This window comes from Marmota monax, unplaced genomic scaffold (assembly GCF_021218885.2).
Source record: "Marmota monax isolate L192 unplaced genomic scaffold, Marmota_monax_Labrador192_F-V1.1 WCK01_AAM20220418_F8-fsc00053, whole genome shotgun sequence".
Taxonomy (NCBI): Eukaryota; Metazoa; Chordata; class Mammalia; order Rodentia; family Sciuridae; genus Marmota; species Marmota monax.
This window is the reverse complement of record NW_026693153.1, coordinates 8,022,992-8,037,388: the sequence shown is the minus strand read 5'-3', so window position 1 is coordinate 8,037,388 and position 14,397 is coordinate 8,022,992. Positions and strand designations below refer to the sequence as shown.

The window sequence follows — 14,397 nt, the reverse complement described above, 5'->3', positions numbered from 1 at the left end:
TTATATTGTAGCACACATTTAAATGTGAGTAGACACCAAGGGGCATCAGGCTGAGAACCAAGACACTCATCTGTTTCCTAGGACCTGGCACTGCCTCTGACCTACAGCTAGTGCTCAGTACTAGGTTTTGTAGACTAGGGAGGAGAATCTTAATTGAACTGGAAGAGGAGGCTGAGGTCTGTAACTACTTGTTCAAGGACTTGCAGGTGATCCAGGTGTGAGACAGCTAGAACCCTAGATCTTCTAGCTTTAACAGCTTGTGATTAAGGAACCGACATCTCACCCAATCCCCAATTGTGTGTTCCCTGGGAAGTAATCAGAAAGTCTAGTGTTAATAAGAAAAAAAGCAAAATTTAAAACAAGATGTGAAAATAAAAGGAAACTGGTATGGATAGCCATTTCTTCAAAGAAAAGAAAATACAAAATAACCCAATAGCACAAGAAAATATTTTCAACATCATCAGTCATTAGAGAAAAGCAAATTAAAGCCACAGTGAGATACCTCAAACCCACCAGAATGGCTGTGATCAGACCGATGAGACAATGAAACCAAAATTAAAACATATGGGCAACAATCTGTGTAGATAAAAATTTGAGGAAATTGGAATCTTCTTGCATTACTGGTAGGAGTATAAAATAATGCAGTCACTTTGGGAAACTGTAGAGCAGTTTCTCAAACAACAGAGCTACCATATGGACCAGAAATTTCACCTCTAGGATATACCCAAGATAAATTGAAACATATGGCCATACATAACTTTCACTGAGCATGAATGTGTGTCATTATTCCTAATAGCCAAAAAGTTAAAACAACTCAAATGTCCAGGAACTGATGAGTGGATAAACAAAATCATGATTTATTTAGAGAATGGAATATTACTTAGCAACAAAAAGGCATGAAATATTGATACATGAAACAACTTGGATGAACCTTGGACTCGTTGTTACACATTCATATGTGCACACAATATAACAGTAATAGACAATTTTTTTAACTGATGCTATGTAGAAGCTGGAAAAAGTAAAATGGACTATTAGTACCTATTGTGTCCCATGAAGGAAACAAGTGATAATTCCCTCCTACTCTATCTCAGGATAAGTTCATTTTTCTATATTTTCTCATTAATCTTTTGAGGAATCCATCATTCATTTTCCAGATGAGGGAACCAAATGTCAGAGAGGTTAAGTAACTTCCAAGATCACAGACTAACATAGGACATATCTGGAAACCCAGTTCAAATGAGTCTAATTTCACTCAAGCACAATATGATCTTGTAGAGCTTCAAATACTATAAAATTTGACCTCTTGAAAGTTCCTCAGAAGTTGTGAAGGTAATTAGACACACTTACCTTCAAAGCTTACACAAACACTAGTTAAAACTGATAAGCTAACATAACTCTTCGTTATCCAATCTGTCTCCTGACTACCTTATTCATGACTGCCTCAGTTGAAGAGAACTGTTCATCCCCAAGTCCCTGCCTACACCTAGAGGACACTGAATACATACACAAAGGTGTCTGGTTCCTCATTATAATCCACAAAGCACTGGACTTTGCATTCAGTAGAAGTTCTATGCATGAACATGGTGACTTAGCAAACAAACCTGCTCTTTTCCTCAGAACCTCATCTGTTAGAGTCTGTAAAGAAGTCTGGATGGCGCCTGGCAAAATGCCAGAGGGAGTGGTTTGTGAAGTAATGCCATCGAGCCATTAAGTGTGGAGATTCCTTATTGGTTGACTGCAAGCCATTAAGTGTGGAGATTCCTTATTGGTTGACTGATGTATCTAGTTTATGTTAATTAGATAAGCTGTGTGGAATGTATAAATACCTCTGTGGCCCTACAATAAACGGCTTCCACTCCTGCTGTATCAATGCACACAAGTTGTTCGTCACCCCCTGATTATTTTGCTGCAGCCGGACTGCGGCACTCATCATCCATTGGAGAGATAAAATGAGGACACAGGAGAGCAGACCTGTGGATGGACTTGGTAGATGGAAAGCTATTCCCTAATGCATTCTTTAGAGGGTTATAGACAATAGCAATGGCACAAAAAATGACACACATAATACTCCATGGTCCCATTGGGTAGGACTATGTGAATAGTTTTGAAAAATGTGTTAAGGACCCAAGAGACAGATATTACTTCTGGATCAAGCATAATTGTTGATCTTATTTACATCTCCTTTCTGCTGCACAGTGACAGATGACTGCTCAGATGGTGACTGCTCCATTAGGCACGTGAGGAATTGTGTGTGGCATGGAGCCCTCAACTGATCCACATGGACATTTCATAAGCCACTAAAATTTTGAGGTTGATTTTGTTTCTGCAGCATAGCCTAGCCTTTCCTGACTGATTCAGGTTTCTAAAGTACAGGTTATATATGAAAAGTATAATTTTACTGGAATATGCTTGACCACAAGGAACTGAAGCTGATACATAGTTTAAGGTTGAATAATATAAATTCCTAAATCCAAACTAGTCTAAAAGATATATTGAAGGAGGAAAGTACAACAGATGGGAAAAATAGTTAGCTTGTTCATCCCAGAGAAGAAACAAAAAGTAGGGCTTTGCTTAGTCAGTATCAGACGACAAGGCATGGATCAGGATAGGAATGAAGATAGACAGATAACCAAGGTCAAAACAAAGGGGCCACGAGGCGGGAGATGCCAAAAGCTGATCAGAGAAGGGCCAAAAACCCATGGCTGCATGGGGAGTTGTATTAGTTTTCTATTGCTGCTGCTGCATCAAATCATCACAAACTTAGTGTGTTAAAACAACATGAATACAATATCATCAGACCTGTAGATTGGCAGTCCAACGTGCAGCTGATTATTTAAAATTAAGGCATCAGCAAGTGTGATGCCTTTATGGAGTCTCCAGAGAGTGGCCCATTTCCTTTCTAGCTTCTAGAGGGTGGCTACGTTACTAGCTCATGCAGCCATTTCTCCATCTTCAAAGTGAGCAAGGAAGCATCTTTCTCCCTGACTCTTCAGTTCTCTAGATCTCTTTCTCTGACAACAACTAGAAAAGCTGTTCTACTTTTAAGGACTCTTGGTGATTAGATGGTGCCCATATAGATAATTCAGAACAATCTCCCCATTTTAAGATCTATAAGTCAATCACTTCCACAAAGTCTCTTTTGCCACATAAAGTAACATATACGCAGGATTCAAGATGGGGACATGGACATCCTTGGAAGACCATTACTCTTCCTACTACTGTGACCAAGTACTAAGAATAAGGAAGACAGTCAATGTATCAAGGAATAAGTTTGGTAATAGACAAGAGAATGGCTGTATTCTAATGTATTCTGAACTATAGAAGGCGAGTCCTTTGTATACTGGTTCTTGTCTTGAGGCATGTCAAGGGCAACCAGATGGTCTCAACAAGGAGTGATTAGATTTGAACTTCACCTGTGATAAGGAGTGGAATTCTGCAGACAGCAGTGTCCACAATGCTTTGTGATTATTCCTTGGCATCAATAAATGCAGGTAATGAATGGATAAGTGAGTGTAATGTTAAATAAATAAACAGGTCTTGACCACATCTGGATACAGAAGGCAGAGAAGGGAGAATATTTTTTTAAAAAAAAATGGCCAACAGAGCAGCTCAGAGAGGTATAAGGCTAGACCCTGAAAAAAAAAACATGGAAGAAGATTGGAAAGAATTTCTTCTAAATGTGTTCCAAAGTGTCATTCTTTTTTCTTTTTTACAAAGACGAAAGAGTGAATGCATTGGCAAATAGATGTAAGCTAGAGAAATATAAGAAATTATATTAATGGTATGTTTAGAAAAGGATTATTGGCCAAATGTTCTTCAGGAAACCAAAAACTATACATAGCTTTTGTAAAAAAGGATTGCAGAAACCTTGTAATTATCAAAGTAGGATCATTTTTTAATGAGTTTTTATCTGTAAAGAAACCTAAGTGGATAAGTCCATGTTTTAATTATAAAGTGATCTCTGCAGGGGAGGCATACTGCATCTGGGTCCACTGACTCAGTAAAATATAGTAAGAACTGAAAAGTATAATAAATCAAAGCCCCTATGAGCAACACCCGATTAAATTTCTTTCTGGCTTTTGCACAATGGTGGCAATGGCTGTAATCCAGAACATAAACAAAACTCATATGGAAGCAACAAACACATTTAAAATAAAACTTATATTATTCCCCAATCCAAAGAACTTTTTGTCTAGGACGTTGTGACTTATTTATATTTCTCAGTAACTCCACTCAGTGAATAAAAATCACATATGAGGACCAAAAAAGGCAGCATTTACATAGTCTAATGATTCCCATATATGGATGACAGATATACATGCCAAGAAGCTTGGAAATTCCTTTTTGGAAATTGATTTAATGAGATGGTGACAAGTGAAGTGTGTGCATAGTCAGTTCGATGTTAACCCAGATATTTATATTCTCATCTCCAGAAATGCAAGCCACTTGTTCTCCATTACCAATATGCTCTAAAACAACATGTAAATAATGGGCACACTGCCATAAGTTGAATTTGCTAAAAACAGTCCCAGGGCATCAAAGAAACCAGAGATTTAACCACTGCTAATGCAACGTGAGAGTTGTTGGGAATGACACAAGTCTTAAACTCCTTGCTTCTTGAAGCTTACTTGAGGGACTTGACAAACAATAATAAACGAGGACCAGAAAGAATCAATTTGGCCTGCCACTTGAATTATGGGTTCTTCAGATCGCCACATTGATTATCCTACTTATATAGGTTGTCTCTGGTTAAACATAAAATTTAACACTGGCTTTGCCAGCCATCCAATACGTCTGTTTACTGTGGATCCAATCAGATGGGAGATGAAATGAAATTTGAAATCTTTAAGGGGTCTTCTTACTTCTTTGCTAACATGTAACTGGGGATTTCATAAAGTTGAAATAAACTGATTCCATACTAGGGCAAAGCAAACAAGAATATGTTAATATATAATACCTCTAACACACAACCATGAGAGTGTTCATCTGAAGTTTACCACCAATCCATCTATCCTTTTTAGTATGTGATTCCTAGAGTCACATACTACTATCTCTTGGTTTTCTTCTGTTTCCAATCACTGTCATCTTTAATCCAGACACAACCTGGTGCAGTGAGGTTTTACCTCTTCAATCTTGAGGTCCTCTCTGACTCTTAGCACCATGCTCTGATTTCTATCCTGCTATTCCCCATCAAACTTGGTGCCCCTGTTATTTTTATTCATCCAAACACATTTTCCATAAATATTTACCAAACATGATACTATGTTCCAGGCACCATGGTAGGCAATGACGATGGATTGGAGAAAATATGTAGATGTTTCTCAACTTTCCCTAATAGATCCAGTTTCAACCTAATTCCTCTAGCTATAACCCTTGAGTCGAATATTTCAGTACCCCAGTAGCCTTGGCCCATGATCTGACATAGATCGTTAGAAGAGCATCCCAGACAAGCTGACCCTGATTCTCAATTCAGGACATAGAGAAGATCCATTCAACAGTAGAGCTTCACTCCTAGTTTGGCACTTCAGAATCCCACAACAGTAAACTGCCTCTTCTTGGTGTCAGAGCAGCTGATATAATGCAGTGGTAATTACTTAATGCCATTGTCTAGAGGTCAATGATTAAACTAATATCAAAGGAATATATTTCCCTTACTTCTATTTTTACTTTTGTTATTTTTGTGTCTAATATTAATGACTTTATAGGAATCTGTGCCATTCAGGAACATTAAGAAATCAATCTCTTTAGTACCACTCATTTCCTTTCCATATACAAATTGAGGACAAAGGGAAGTTTCCAAATGATCCCTAATGAGCTTTCTATACCAGAATTTCTAACCAATATGTACAAAATTCTTTCCTATGAGTCATTCCTTTTCCCCCATACCCATTCCATTATGACCTAATATTAAGTCAATCTGATTTATTCAGGCAAATGTAATAGCACATTGACACTGAGTCAAGCCATCTGAAGTATAACTCCCTCCACATGGTTACAGTATCTACAAGCATGAAGATATCACCACACACATTAGAAAAGTCTCCTCTTGGCAATTTGCTAAAAGAGAGAAAATAGTCCATAAAACTAAAAATGAAGGAAAATGTCGCTTTTTATAATTATGAGGATTCTCCAGCTATGGAGCTCAGTGATTTTCTGACACAGTAATCCAGGAACTATTGGAATAGTATGTTTCTTTTTCATCTATTAAGTTGAAAAATAATACTTTCTCAACACTAACCATAGCCAATAAAAATCAAATAATATACATGGAAATGCACTGAAAATTCTTAAGTACTATCTATATTTAAGAGAAAGTGTTGATGTTGGTAGTTGTGCTAGTCCTCGTGAATGGAGGGATGGCAATTTTTCTCACAGAGTTTCTCAGTTTAGGGCCTGCAGAGCACCTCTCCTAGGAGAAGGCTCTTGGGGAGTGATCAAAGAATGAGTTGGTTTTGTTTTCAAATAACCTTAGAAACAATGTAATTATAATATATACCCTTTAGAATTTGAAGAAGCACATTAGCCATTCAAGGCTTGGCACAGCTCTACTATAAAGAAATTCGTTTAATTTTAATAATGCAGAATGTATGAAACATGAATTGATATGAAATACTTTTTCTACATAATACATAATAATATTCCAAGATTCTAGAGTCCCACAGAGAATCATTGTTATTTAGAGGAAACAGGGAATTGGGTGCTTACCTCAACCAATGTTCACTATAATTGGCCAACTTCTTCCCTTCATAAGATCCCAAATTCCTCCCTAGACTAACAGCATGAAAGGTGAGATTCTTCATTTATGAGTAAAACCACTGACACTAACATCCCCTTCAAAAATTAAGACCCATATTTGGAACCTCCTTTTTAAACCCTACAATTTACCATTTTTTACACATACGCCTATACTACTTTTGCCATGAATAATAATAATCAGAGGAAAATATATTTATGGATTTAGTGACAGGTGAATCACAGAAACTCAAAATGGAAATAAATCAGCAAATGACTATTAGTGTGTTTAGCTCTAGGCTAGTGAATTAAGTAACACAAGAGTTTTCTGCTTTCAAGCACTTTTGCCTTTTTGACTTCTTAATTTGAGAAACTTGTGATCTGCAAGGTAGAAGTAAGGATAAAATAGCACAAATTAAAATAATAATTAACATGCCTTTATGCAAACATAAACATGAGTTCTCTTCAGAAATGTCACCAACAGTAAAAAAATCCCCCTGGTCCAGACCCACCGAAAGTGGGGAATGGTGAAGCCCATCCCATCTTGAACAGTGTTCTTCTATTGCTACCTAACCAGATGCAGTCCTTCTATGATAATAAATCCAATACAGAAAATCTAACAAAAAAATTCAAGAAAGTATACAACATGCCTATAGATCAATTAAGTTGAAAACTTAGAATAAGAAAATTATATCACAAAATAAATGAAGATAAGAAAAATTGGTGAAACTAAGAGTGATACAGACTCCTGTAGAATCCAATGGGACAAAAACAATGAGTCTGGGCATAGAGAGTTTTATGGAATCTGACCACATTTTTGCACAAGAATTTAAGTCTCATTTCTTAGTAGTTCATGTCTGTTCCTTTAATAAGGTAATGTCCAATTAATGATGTGCATAGTAATTATGTGTTTAAGATTATCTGGCAAAGAGACTTACCTATTCCCTTATGAATAGAATGAAATTCCAAGAGTGTGACTTTCCTTCTAGGAAAATAAGCAGGCTGCCAGAAATGAAGAGATGTGCTACTGGAACACCAAGACACTGAGTGTGCTCACAAAACCATATGGTGAATCTAAGCAGAAATGACAAGGGCCAACCATTCTAGGTCACATTTAGGAGATAAATTCATGAATAATATAGAAGCAAAGATGTGTGGGGATCTAAATTGTCCCCCTTAAGTCATGGAAGCTCTCTAAGGATATCATGGAAAATGTTTTCACTTTAAAGGAAGTGGGTGGGAACCAGTTACCGTGAGATAGTATGAACGGGCAAGGTGATCTGGAGATGGGACATGCCAGCATGAGGCCAGGGTCCCTGTGAGATTGCTCACCACAAATCCGAGTTCCTCATGAAAATCTTAGATTGTATAACTCTGAGCAGGAATTATTGAATTTCTTAAAATGGAACATGAAATAAATACTAGAAAGAGTTGAAGAGAATAAACCATGAGTAGAAGGGATAGAGAATAAAAGATAAAGCAGAGATAAAGAATTACTCACCAAGCAAAGGCTAGGGTTAAGACAATTCCCATATTGCAAGTAAGTTCTAAGATAGCACATAGCAGGAGTAAACTATAGTTCTCTACTATCCCAGGAGGCTTTCATTTTTCCACTCCTGAGCCAGAAGAAAAAAATCCTGGGCTATCTTGCTCTTCCTTATTACACTAACACCATATCAGAGAATTTGCACAATGAAATTGGAACAGGAAAAAGATTGGAGTGACTTTAGATGGACATTGGTAATAATGAAAATAAAAGCTAGAAAATAGTTTGGAATCCTTAATAAAAGCCTAATTGTTTGGTTAAACTAGGAAGAGTTATAATAATTTAATCCATGGCCAAAAGTGCAATCATATGGGCATGGTGGCATGCACCTGTAATTCCAGTGCTCCAGAGACTGAGACAGGAGGATCACAAGTTCAAGGCCATCCTCACCCATTCAGCCAGGCCTTAAGTAACTTAGTAAGACCCTGTCTCAGAATAAAAAAATTTTTAAAGATTGGGATGTATTTCAGTGGTAAAGCACCCCTGGGTTAAATCTGCAGCAAAAGGTCAATCAAATTTTCCAAATTAGATAAATAAAGGGGTATAACACTAGGAAGAGGGAGCAGTTTACAGTGGGAATAGGAAACTTTTTAGGTAATCAAACTAATTTATTTGTTTGTCAAGTAAATCTGAGGCATTGGAGAGAATTTTCAGAAATTGGGAATCTGTGTGGTGTGGGTACATTTCCATCACTCATAGGAAAATTACTACTTGATTCTGAGAAGAAAGTTTAAAAGCTAATGGTTTAGTCTGGGAGATTTCTACCATGTTGTGAAATTTAGGCAGTGGTGACAGTTAAATGACAATGGTACACTCTACCTTTTAGGATTCTGTACCTAGAATTCAGACAAGGTTTAGTTTTAGGATGCACTCCCGCGTAGCAAACACTGAACTACATTATGAGCTCTTCCTTCCATGCCTAAAATTAAATATGTGCTGTCATTGAGTATTGTTATTGAGTATTGGGTTGACTTCATAGGCATCCACTGACTGGCACCAAGCATGCTTCTGAAAAGTAGAAGGGACTTGAGAGAATGTCTGTTAAGCTTCCTTGTTTTACAAATACAGGCACTGAATCCAAAAAGCACAAAATATCTGCCCTGTGTTTTCATGGGAAGTTGATGGCGGAGCTGAGACTAAACCCCAGATATTTCAACTCGTGTCCAGTACTCTTTACAAAACCAGCAGAAGTTGGGCAGCAGTCATCTGTGAAATAACTAGACCAACAGGAAAACAGTGGCTTACAAAATCCTATGGTCTTTTGGAACATATGAGAGGTGTACTTTCATTCCGTGCTGTAAAGCATTTGTGATTTTTATAAATAAAACCCTATTTTAAATGCCCTAGGATAGTTGGCAATTTTAAGGGCCTTACAAAGCCAGGTCATATTTGATGATGCTTAGTTCAGGCTGAGGCTGACTAACTGATGGGTCATTTGACTGATGAAAAGTAACTTCTTTATACTACATTTCAAATTGTCAGATTTGCTTGAAGCAAACACACCTGTCTATGATTCTTGCTTAGACCAAAAGCCAACCTCATTTGCATCTTGAAGCACTTAGGATTAACAGGAAGAACCAAAACTTGAAATTTGCCAAGGGCAACACATACAAATAATTGGAAGTTAGCTATTTGAGAACACGGATGTGAATATCCAGCTTTTAGAGCCAGATTTCACTGTTTTCCAAGCCCAGATCCCTTAAAATCTCAAGTATCTAAAAGACGACTTTTCTGACACAGAGTAACCACCACCCTTCATATTAATCTCATGTGTCAACCTGATCACACCCTGGGAGTGTCCTGCCTTCTGATTTCCTTCTTGCAACCACAGAGGGCACTGTTAGGGGAAACTGGACTAGAGCCTCCTCCATTTCACCTTGTTCAGGCCCCAAGTCTGCAGAAATCAGATACTTGCTTCTGTTTATAAGTATGTTAATGCCTTGAGACATGCAGGTAAGCATTTATCTGCAAAGTTACAATAAAGATATTATATTGAAAAAGTTGAAGTGTTGGTAATATGCCACTTCCATCATGTTATTCTACGGCTTGAAAGTCTTTATGACCTAGAATACAGTCAGACTATGGAGGTGACATTAAGGCCTTCCACAGGCTGATGTCACCTCTCTTTTCTACTTCATAGCCTCATTGTTCTACTACGTGGGCCCTTCCCTTCAGCTAGGCTGGCTAATTCACCAGCTTCTGAACATTCCTGTACTTTCCCCAGGTGCACACATTTCCTCCCTAGCCTGCCATGCCCTGGAGTTCATCACCCTGCATCCAGATGCTACCTTCCATGACCCAGCTCAAATGCCCCTTCCTACCTGAAGTCTCTTAACTACCTAATTAGCAGAATTTCATGCTTTTTTTCCACCTCCACAAGAACAAAGCCACATTTTTTTCTGTTAAATACTTCCACACAGATTGGTATCCATTCTTAATAAATATTTGTTAATTGATTGATTCTGAATAACCCCTAGCCCTCCAAAAAAATTTTACTTTTGCAAAGGGCTTGAAAGTAAGGTGTTCATCTATAGCTGGCAGTACATCCACACAATGGAAACTTCAGAGTATCTAGTATGCTGTCATTGGATTCATTTCTTTTCACCAATCTAGGACTTTCAACTCTTAGTCACCTTTGGAGAGACCCTAGGAAGGGCACACTAGAGTCAGCTCAGAGATCACATTCCTGGATTCCCAACTCATAGTCCAGATCTGCTACTGAATCAGATTCAGGCAAGTGTGAACTGGAGAAATGAACTAATCATTAGCTCCTTCCAAACAAAATGAAAGGAGGGCTTTTGTTATGTTGGCTGCATATTCAGGTTTGAAATAAGGGAGTGAAGGAGGAAAAGGGAGAAGAAAAACAGCCTACAGCTGTCAATTGCCTTCTCTTTCAGTGTACTTTCTTGTTACCTGCCCCCCTCCTTTTTTCCTACTTTTCACAACTATGTGATGGAACTGGAATGTTTGGGAGACATTAAATTAAATCAGGATTGAAAAGAAAATTTGCTCTTACCTAATGGAGGTGTTCACTAACATACTTTATCACCCAGACCCTCCTCTACCTAGGTCTTCTTTTGTTGCCCAGAACACATTTCTTTGCTAAATTGTAAAGTGCCAGAATTGGAATCCTACCTGTAAAGTCATGTTTGGTTTCAGAGTTCAGTTCAGGAATAGACTGGCCCTGTTTCCAGGTCCAGTAACATGTGTTCTTCATGTCATAGACTTCACTTAATAGACTTGAATACATCCTCAAAAGGCATACTATTTGAAAAGAGGAAAACCAAATATAGAAAGCATCAAATCAAATAGCAATTGGGCAGAAAAGCTAAGGTTAAAGTTTTAGCTCAGTACTCATTAATTTTTTTATTCATTCATTAAGTGAACAACTACTGTCTAGTCTTTGTGTCAAAACTCACAGATGTCACTTATTCATTTATTCAGTTAGTCAGACTACACATATTTATTGAGAACTTATATACTGCTAGCTAGTAAACCTCTAGTTAGAACTTGTTATAGCCAAAAATTTTACTGAATGTAAGTTGAATAAAAAACACAAAAACAAAAAGTTATCATTATTAAGCCAAATAAGAATGTCAAAAAACATCATGAGCAAATCTGAATAACTGCCTTAATGTCAAATTTCTGTTTATGATAAAAATCTCAAAGTTTTTATTATATGAATCATTAAATCTTTCTCTATATCCTCAGCACATAGGATTTTACTTTGTTGACTTCCAGGTATATTCAATTGAGAATGAGCTTTGTTACAAATGAATCAATTGGTTTGAGGCTGGAGAGGCATACAGTTGAGAATATGTCTATAAAAAACTAAGTCCAGGTAAACTTAGCACACATGGTGGCAAGTATGATTATTATTTGAATGGCACTACTGAGTATTTTCTTAATAGATTCTTTAAAAAAAACTTTTTTATAATTGTGGATATTTTCTAGACCAATGTTCTTAAGGAGAGGAAAGGAAATTGCCCTTCTGAGTCATTTAGCTAAGTCAAGAGATTTTTTTTATTTTCATTTCTAGTGGGAGGCCACAGAGTGAGTAGTGGTAGGGGCATCTGATGGGTAGAGGCCAGGGATGCTGCTCAACATTTTAGAATTCACAGGAGAGGTTCACACAACAAAGAACTGTTTGGCCCAAAATGCAAGTATTACAGAGTTTGAAAAGCCCTGCCCTTTAACCATCAGTTTTCCTTTGCCTGGCACCTGGTACCACCCAAAGACATCCAAGCCTAACTGGAGATCAAATTAGGTGTTCTGTATAGCAACTCTTGTGCACTGAAGAGTGCAGAAGGTCTTCAAGCTCACTAGCTGTGTGGCTTTCTACCTATTGTTAGCTTGAGCTAATTGCTTAACCTCTTTGAGATCCCTTTCATTTAAAAAAATTTTGCATAATATGGACCATAACTAACTCGGTTGTAGTGAGTACTGATTGAGTATATGTGCATACATAAATATTCATTTAAAACTTATCCCTTATTCTTTTTGGCTTGCCCATTCTTCCCTCTGTTTCTCCCTTCAGCCTCTCAGTACCCCCACCCCCTTTCCCCTAGTCTCAAGTTTTTTTCCCTTAAAATGCTTTGATTCCTTCGGTGGCAAAAATCAGGTTTGGGCTAGGAAGTGAGTCACCGCTCAGCAGCGAAAGGAGCTTGTTTTTCTTTCTCTGAGCGCATTTCTTAATAATTTCAGCCTGATCCTTCAGCGCTTGTTGGTTGAATCCTCCCTGAATGTTTAAGACACGGAGAAAGGACTGTGACACCAAGATGTTTTCCGATCATCGGGAAGGAGAGTTTTTAAAATACCGAAAATAACCAGAGGGCAGCAAGCCCTGAAATCCTAGGTTACATAAGCAGACGTTGGAGGATTGGAGGAACCGGCTGGTTCCTCTCCACAAACCGGTCTCCATTGATACACCTTAATGCGGTACAAGTCTCAATAGGAGCCCTGGGTGCTGAACACCACAGGAGTAAAGAGCACTTCCCTGTCAAATCAGCGTTGGCTGGATTGATGAGGGATGGGGCTGGGTATTGCTGGGGCCGGTAGCACCGCGGCTGCGGAGGCTGCAGGGGCTCTGCAGGCTCTAGGCGGAGTGGGTCCCCTTGCGCTCCAGGTCCCTGTCCAGGTCCACCCAGCACTTTGTGCGGCGCGGACGACTAGCTCCCTACTCCTTTGCCCAGCTTAAGAACACTTCCGTGTGCCCCAACAGTTATTTAGCCTTTCAAATTCACAGAATACACCTTTAGTATTAACTGTCACACACAACTTCCCTCACCAAATGTCAATCAAAACCGGAAAATAATCCAATTCCCATTTTCTTCCAAATCTTGCCTCTCGGTCTCTCAGTGTCTCGCTCCCTTTCTCCCTCCCCGCTCTCCCCCTCCACCTGCCCCCCATTCATTTCCTCCCCAATTTTCCCCCATCTGTGGTCTAGATCTCCTTCTCTGTTTTCTCCCTCTCTCTCATGCCCTTCTCCACTCCTTCTTCCTCCCCCCACCCATCCCTGTCTCTCCTCCCTCTCGCAGGCAATCGGCTCTGCCCTCTCCGCCCTCTGGGCCCCTCCCCAGAGAAGTGTCCAGCTCCTCCTGGGGCTGCCCGCCCGCCGCTCCTTCCCTGCCCACCTACTATGAGGAGCAGCTCCTCCCACCTGCCCATAAAAGCCAAGTGCATGTCACCAGCAGCGGATCAGAGCACTTCCCTGGTCCTCTCCGTGGGAGCCCGCGAGCCTGTCTCCCTGATCATACGTGTACAAGGTAAGACACTTCTGCAGGCAGTGGACCTACTAGGGGTTCCTGCTGGGGAATTAGTCAGGTCTGGGCAATGCGCTCACTGTTTGGTTAGAGTTAATTTGTATGGATGCCTGATCAGCTGCTAGTTGCTAGTTACAGCAACTGGTTTGAAAACAAACTTCTGTTTGAACAGTGAAATAAAACTCCTTTTCGGTAGAAACAGCAGCATAAATATTACAAAACCCTTTTCCCTTTTTAAATCCCTTTTCCCCTCTTGCTAACTGTTGCTGAGGTTAAACTGTATCTGTTTTGGGTGTTAATACTGACGTTTTTCATTGTAAATATTTCATATATCCGCAGGGGCAAGGAAAACAT

General features: G+C 38.9%; 1 protein-coding gene across 2 annotated transcripts in view; it reads left to right on the top strand.

Annotated features, from left to right (window-relative positions):
* The first annotated feature begins 13,889 nt into the window (after positions 1-13,889).
* Col8a1 (collagen type VIII alpha 1 chain) overlaps positions 13,890-14,397 on the top strand; it is a 148,575-nt gene continuing 148,067 nt past the window's right edge. For both annotated transcript variants that reach the window (XM_046455383.2, XM_046455382.2), the window contains exon 1: positions 13,890-14,046. The gene's annotated coding sequence lies outside the window, so the exon portion shown is untranslated. The remainder of the gene's footprint in view (positions 14,047-14,397) is intronic.